The sequence below is a fragment of the Pan troglodytes genome, chromosome 7 (genome assembly GCF_028858775.2).
Source record: "Pan troglodytes isolate AG18354 chromosome 7, NHGRI_mPanTro3-v2.0_pri, whole genome shotgun sequence".
NCBI lineage: Eukaryota > Metazoa > Chordata > Mammalia > Primates > Hominidae > Pan > Pan troglodytes.
Genome location: NC_072405.2, coordinates 45,909,117 through 45,917,010, shown reverse-complemented (window position 1 = coordinate 45,917,010; position 7,894 = coordinate 45,909,117). Strand labels below are relative to the sequence as shown.

Genomic DNA, 7,894 nt, shown 5'->3' with positions numbered 1-7,894 from the left:
CCCCAGAGACAGTGCCTCACTCTGTAACCCAGGATAGAGTGCAGTGGTGCAGTCTTAGCTTACTGTAGCCTCCAGTCCTGGGCTTAAGCCATCCTCCTGCCTCAGCCTCCTGAGTAGCTGTGATTTCAGGCACATGCCACCACACCCGGCTAATTTTTAAATTTTTGCATAAAGACGGGGTTTCACCATATTGCTCAGGCTGGTATGAAACTCCTGGCCTCAAGTAATCCTCCTGTCTCAGCCTCCCAAAGTGCTGGAATTATAGGCATGGGCCTGCTTTGGTTTCTTAATAACCACCTTTAAGGGTTTTCTCTGACTTGATCCAAATACAGGAATCAAATAAGTTGGGGGCTCTCCTGATAATTCATGTTAGATAATGGATGCATCCTTATGTTGCAGGAACATGGGGTGTCCTTGGTGTGTCCAATACATGGTCTCCCTAACAAATTTCAGTACAGCTATTTCCTCCCCTGGGACCGATCTATACAGGTCAACAGACCTGTATGCCTTTCCGAATCCTGTGGGTTGTAAGCTTGGTGAACCTGGCTATTTGCCGGTTCCATGGCTCGGTGACTTTTGGTCCCACCACAGGGTTTCTATCCGGCTGATCTAGGGTCTCTCACTCCCAAGATGTGCTGTCCTTATTTGTGGTTTTGTTTCACCCTGGCCTGGAAAAGCAATATTGGTGTTTTCCTTTGAGTTGCCTCCAGGCATTCTCACCTTCCCAGCCTGCTGTCTGCCGGCATGAGGCAGGCCCTGGAGCTTACCATGGGGTGGTTAGAGGTTGGGAGACGGAGCTGAAGCTGTGGGTGCCAAAGGCAGAACGTGAGCAAAGTGCAACTGAATTCTATCCCTCTTTGAAGGCCCAGCTTGCTTCTTTATCTGTGTGTTCATTTGCTCCTTCATCTGCTATGTTCGGTGCTGAATCATAACTTGATCCCCCAGTGAAGACAGGCCTAATCAGCCCAGCCCACAGCAACAATACCAGCACTAGCAATCTCAGAACTGTTTACAGTTTATAAAGGGTTTTTAGGTTCACAATCTCCCAGCTCCTCTTCTTCTAAAAAATCCACAGGAAATGCAGGGGCCTTCTGATCATCTGACCAACCATCTCAGTTTCTAGGGAGAACGTTCTTTCTGAGACCCCACAGTTGGTGGCAGGGCTGGGTTTCACGCCCCCTTCACTCACCATGCTTTCTTCCTGTACTTGCACTCACTTTGTTCCTGGTCAGGATCTATTTTGTTCTGTGTTATCTTGTTTGCATCACCATTTCAACACCCCATATGGACTGCATGCTCTTTTAAGATGAGGATCGTGTTTTGTACTTCTCTGTAATTCACACAGTGCTCAGCAAGGTGTCTTAGACATGAAAGCTGCTTAATAAATAGCTAATTGACAGGGAGAAATACTGAATTGGGCAGAACTAGTGGTAACCCCAGTTCATTGCAGAAAGATTGGCACTGTGCGTCCTGACCTAAAAGACAGCTGCTCTGGGTTTCTGGGCTCTTCCCCATTGGTAGTGAAAGACCCCCTTTAGCTCTGATCCAGCCTCATTGTTGTCAGGAAATAGAAAAAAGCTCACACCTAAGGGCATTATCCTGATTATCACCACATTCACATATCGAGCAAGCCAAGAGATAGAAAAGAGTGTTAGTGTCTGATATTGTCCTCGACAAATAAAAATTAAGCAGAAGCTCCAGGATTCAAGGGAGGGAGCCCGCCCCCATGGGGAGCATGGGGGGAAAGAGCCTGTGGTCTGTGATTGAGGGCCTCCTCCCCACCCCGAAGTGCTGGGGTCCATCGTCAGCTTGCAGGGTGACCCCAAGGCTACTGCCTCTAGGTGAACTTGAGAAAAAAGCTCTTTTCTGTCCCTGCCTGCTTGCTTCTTAACTGTGTGAGTGAGAGGGCAAATGAGATCCCATTTTGAACTCTGAGGAGGAAGGCAGTAGTAATAACAGTGATTATTTGGAGGTTATCACTTGTTGGGGCTGCCATTAAAGAGAAAACAGCTCACCCTGAAGGGTAACTGAGGCCACTTCCAGGAGGCGAGAGCAGCGGACCCTCCTCTTTGACTGCAGGGTGAGGTGGTGTGTGGGAAGGATGCAAAACACAAGGGGTTTTGTCTTGGACTCTCCTGTCCTTTGATTTCCTAGGTATAGGGGAACACCCAGAAGCCCTGCCCTCCGCCCCCCACCCCCTGCGAGTTGCTTCCTCTGATCTGTGAATTCTGGCTTCTCCAACGTTTCTGATATGATGATTCAGGAGAAAAGTGGACTTGTCAGAGACAGGAAGGGAAGATAAAAATAAAATCAAGTTAGCCAGGCCTATGAGTTCCTGTCATCTTAGTCATCCCCCGCTGCCCTTCCCCGTAAATATCCACAATCTTAAAAATCCCACAGCCCTGCGCAGAGTGGGAGCCAGACTTTGGGGTCCAGGTCAAGGCCAGAGGGTGAAGGGGACATGATTCAGCGCTGTGGGCCTGCGGACGGACGGGGGAAGCGGGGCCCTGCAGGGCCCCCCCAGGACGCAGGGCTGTGGGCTATGAGTCCTGCCTCACCCTGCAGCCTGCACCGCCTCTGCTTCTCCAAGCTGGAGCCGCCGAGTGATTGATGGGCCCCAGCTTGAATGGAAAGTCCAGATTCCAGCAACACAGCTTAAGAGGTAGGAGGAGAAACACGTCTAACATCTGCAACAAAATTAAAAATTAAATAAATAAAATTTGTTAGTTTACAAAATAGAACTCTTACTTGTTACTCAGGGTATTAACAATCTCCTTTTTTGATTAAAATTTTTTTTTTAATTTTTAATTTTTTTTTTTGGTAACGCCCGTGAAAGACGTTTGTTTCAGTTGCCAACATTTCTGCAGAACTAATGTGGGTGGATTGTGACAGATATAATTTCTCCATCCTACAGTTTCATCAACTTGAGTTCTGTTAAACTATACCCGCTGGGCTTAGCTCCTTTTAAAGTTTCCGCTTTGACAGGTAGATTTATTAGTCTTGAAATTTGTACAAATCAGATGTCACTCGTGGCAACTTGTCAAAATGTCAGTCTGGCGAGGCGGCATGAAAGGCTTTCTGGAGAGAAAGACAGACGTAAGGCAGGCTTTAAAGAACTCCAGCACGAGCTGCGGGAAGGAGTGGGAAGGATTGCAGCCCCTTGATCCTCGAGGCTTTACTTTATTAAATATCTCAAGCTGTATAGGGGGACGGGCCTTTGGATCCCGGGTCTCTGAGACATCAAGTCTGACAGCTCCCAAACGATGGCTTCTGTTGATTGCAGCGTCTAGTTTCTCTCCTTGTTATGCTCATTTAGTGGCAGAAGGCAAGGGGGGCTCGCTTGGTTGTACAGGCAGGGAGAGCAAATCCAGATCTCTCAGTTTCAAAAAACACTGGGTGGGTCTGTGGGGGTGGATGGGTGCTCCTGGGCTCCCTCGGCCAGAATGAGGGGTCACCTTTCAGCCCACAGATGCAAACTCCTTGTTCCCTTGGAGAGAAAAAGCAGCCGGGAGGTGGGGAGGGAGGGAGAAATGCTCTCAGGTGCAGGCCATAGGAGGCCACGGTCCTAAGACAGTCCCAGCACACCCGTGGCTCGATTTCCCGGCCTGTGGGCTTCCCGAATTTTCCAGGCTTCCCCATTCCCCAGCCATCCGTGAGTTAAGGAGCCTACGATTTGGTAAGCTCCATAATTATTTTAGTTTGACATAGCAGGAAATGTTACTAATGGTCAGAAAATTATCTGAATTTCTCCCCTGGGGTGGGGAGTGCAGGAGAAAGACCCCCAACCAGGGCCCCGGATATAACTTTCTGCAGGTGGCAGACTGCAAGTGTCCTGGTGGCATGGGTATTTAGTACTGAGAAGATGCCCTCTTGGGAGGCGGGGACTGTACTGCAGAACTGGAGATACAGTGATAGCTGGGGAAGCTTACACTAGCTTACTGCGGTGGTGTCTGCTCATCTATCTGTGTGGCTACCCGGGGATGCTGGAAGACGCCAAGTAAAGCTGTGGGGCTCAATATTCCTACAACCTCACTCTCCCACTCCCCAAGAGGTTCTGGGGGCATAACACTGTTTGTGTCCAGTGTGGAGGACTCAGACACTGGACGACGGTGGCGTGCCCCGATGTGAATGCTCAGGGCCCCTCCCCTGTAGTTCAGTCCTCCCTGCCTCTTTCTCAGGACGGCATTGGGAGCCACTGCTGACCTCAGTGCCCATGGCCACCCATGCTGGTCCATCTGTTTGCCTGTGCGATGTGGGGTCTCAGCATCAGGATGAGGCAGGAATCAGGATGAGGCAGGATTTGATTTGAGAAGTGTGGAGCTCGCTGTCTCCATCCCTGCCCCCTTCCTCCTTTATTCCAGTCCCTTTTCCTCCTAGGTTTCCAGAAACTCCTGCTCAAATGCAAATACCTCTTGGAAGGGTGGCACTCCTTCCTTCCTGGGGATTAGGTGACACCCTGCTGAAAGCAAGAGAAGTATTTTGTGGGAAGGAAGCAGGGCTGCTACCAGGCAGGTGGGGCAGGAGGCCCCAGGGAACCTGGCCCACCTCCTGCTGTTCCAAGAGCCCTGCCTGCCGACACCTCTTCCCCCGTCCACAGAGCCGGGAGCCAGGCTCTCCATAGAGGCAGGAGGGACTGCAGAGGGCAGGGGTGGTGGAAAGACCCTGAGGGCTGTGCAGTGAAGGGAAGGGACTTCCACACAGACCCCTTCTCCTGTCCCCCAAGAACACAAGTGCTTGGGGTTCGTGGGTGGCTGAGTCATTTTCCGCCAGCAGCCTGGAGTCTTAGGCATGAAGCAGGGGATTTTCTTCTCCCTGAGCCGAGGAGGGCGCTCAGTTGGCATTCTTCCCAAGAGGAGAGGAGTTGAGTCTGCTGTTTATGCTCCTGTTTGAGGCCTGGAGTGGGGAGCAAGTCTACTGACTTTGAAAGTGAGTGAGATGATCCCAGGTGGGGCATCCCAGCCATTAAGAGGCATGCTAAGGAGAATGGTCACGACGGTCTAATCACGGCAGCAATTATCCTAATAACCCTCAGGATGGAGATCATGCCTTTCAAAGGCTTTCAAAGGGCTTTCAAAGGGCTCCAAGAACTTCCAGACTGGTGATCTCACATGATCCCAGCCTACTTCTGGCAGAGAGATCCGGTGGGACAGGCTGTAGTAGTCTGGGGGGAAACTGAGGCGCTGAGCTCAGGCCTTTCACTCGGTCCCTTTTGCTTTGCTCTGTGAGTCCTGGAAAAATGAATCCTCGTTTTTGCCATCGCTGGATTATTTTCAGCTGCCATCCTGTCCCTGAGAATGAAGCGCGCATACACACACACAGACACACAGACACACACAGACACATACAAAGACACACAAACACACACACCTATGCACATAGACATCAACACACACAACTGAAACAAACACATATACACAAACAGACATAAACACACACAAAGACACACACATGCACACACAGACACACAGACACGAACACACACACATAGACACACAGACATAAACACACAGACACCCATGCACACACAGACACACAAACATGAACACACAGACACACGCATAGACAGACACATACAGACATAAACACACACACACAGACACGCACACATGCACACACAGACACAAACACACAGACACACACGCACACAGACACACAGACATAAACACACACAGACATACACGTATGCACGCACAGACACACAGAGATTGTGCACACACAGACACATACACACAGATGCACACACAGACACAGACACAGGCACACATATACCCAGATACACAGATGCACACACACAGGCACAAAGACACACAAACACACAGATACAGACACACATGCACATATAGACACATATATACACACAGAAGCACACAGACACAGGCACACGCACGTATGCACATGTGTGCAGATGCAGATGCAGGCGCACATCTGCAGCTTCTAGCCCCCAAACTGGCCTCTGCTGAAAAGCGCTCCACCTAGGAGCTGCACGGCTCAGCCATGGGTTCAGTCCTGCCTCTCCTGTCCCCACAAGTTGGGCATTGTGCGTGGAGCTCATCAAAAGGCAGCAGGGAGCTGGCGGATCTGGGGAGCACGTACCAGGGGAGGACTTTCTCGAAGAGAAGTTGCTGTGTGCCATGGTTTGGCGTGACTGACTTTTATGTGGGGGAAGGGCAAGGGATCTTTTCCCTGTCCCTCTTCTTAAGACAGCGCTGCCTACACTCTGGGGTTACTTTCCAAGGGAGAGAACGGGGCCCTGAAAGGCTAAAACCAGAGCAGAAACGGTGGGTGCTCATGGCTAGCTGGAGTCCTGTGATTCTATTTCCTGAATGTGTCTCTGCTTGGTAATTTCAGGGCGGCCAGCAGGGAGAGGGAATGCGGAGTCGGGGGAGTGGCGGCGGGGGTGGGGGGTGGGCGTGGGGGTGAAAGGCAGGGAAGAAGAAGGAGGAGAAGAAAAAACCCATCAGCCCGTCTGGCATGAGTTCAGAAAACTCTCCAACTCACACATCTGGTTCTTATATTTCAAAGTTAATTAGTCATATTGAGGCTGTCTGAAGATAAATTTATCATCCAGAAAAAACACAAACAGTTTGAAAAATGAAAGGAAGTGAGGTGACATGGCTTGACGTTTAAATAAATCATTTTAACATGATTAAAAAACTTGTCCTGTCTGACACCCAGTACTTGGGTACTTTGTAAAGACTTTTTTTGACAAAGACAAGTCCCTGTTTGGTATATAAAAGCCCTTGCCATTCAATTACTCAGAATAATCTTTGGCCAATTACATCTCTGAATGACTACCGGGGCGTACAGCCCACAGCCGGTCGCATTCTCTGGGGGTGGTGGCAGGGGGCTTGGGGTAGTCAGTGATTATCCCAGGGGGAAGAAAAAAACTGCTGTAAAACATTGAGAGGTTTGGGCAACTGGAGGGTTTTTCTGAGAGAGAAGTGAGCATCAAATACATTCCTAATCTTGCCCTCTATAGATGAAGGTTGCTTGAGCAGGAAATCCACCCATGGCCCAAAGAGGAAAGATCCGCTTTAAATGCCTGGGCATATACTTCCAAGAACCAGATGTGGCCTGTTCCTTACACCTCCCCGGGCTTAGAGGACAGCTTGAACTCTGCGGCTGATGGAATTGTGAGTCGGGGCTCTCTCTGGCCTGGCTATAGTGGGAAGTGGCCAGATGGGGGTGGTAAAAATGTAAATAGTGGCGAGTTCTGATGTGTTCGTTTGTTCTAGGAGCAGATGGGAATGACCTGGAATCTAACACTCTACAATTCAGACACACCACTGTCCACTTGTCCCTCCCTTCCTGCCACTGGCCCTGCCAGCGTACCTTGTGTACTTCGCAAAGGTCACTGGCTCCTGTTTTATGTAATGACTGACAGGCGATCTCGCCCAGCTCAGCAATGTGAACAGACACCTTGCATGGTGCCGGTGGTGGGTGCGGTTGTTTCTGGATGTCATGGAAGAGGCTGGAGCATTCCAGGGCTTTCCCCAATTGTGCCTAAAATAAATTGGCTCTTGAGAGGTTTCTGTGTGCCTCTGGTCTGTGCTTTGGTCATGTTATTTATGCAGGACAAGAGTGATATAATCCAACATGAACGTTTTCTCCTATTAGCAATTTGGTCTCATCAGTTTTGTTAATGGGATAACAAGAGGTGCCAGTTATGGTGCAAAAGTCCCATCATGTTGGTAATTTTCACTGTAACGTGTTAGCAATCTGTCACTATTTGTTTCCAGCAATTCTGGCAAGAGTCTGCTTACATCAGGGGCTCCAATTTTCTCTCCACGCCACCAGGCTGTTCTCCCTTTCCCTGGCGAGGTAGCCTCCCCTATTTCGATCTGTCTCTGTCCATCCGGCTGTGCCCTTGTTTCTCTGTCTCCCGTGTTTCTCT

General features: G+C 49.9%; 1 long non-coding RNA gene across 1 annotated transcript; it reads left to right on the top strand.

Moving 5' to 3' along the window:
• The first annotated feature begins 2,275 nt into the window (after positions 1–2,275).
• On the top strand, positions 2,276–7,553 carry LOC129135694 (uncharacterized). The gene is made up of 3 exons (XR_008536704.2): positions 2,276–2,662; positions 6,980–7,133; positions 7,236–7,553. It is a non-coding gene; the product is annotated as an uncharacterized LOC129135694 (long non-coding RNA).
• Positions 7,554–7,894: the final 341 nt, after the last annotated feature.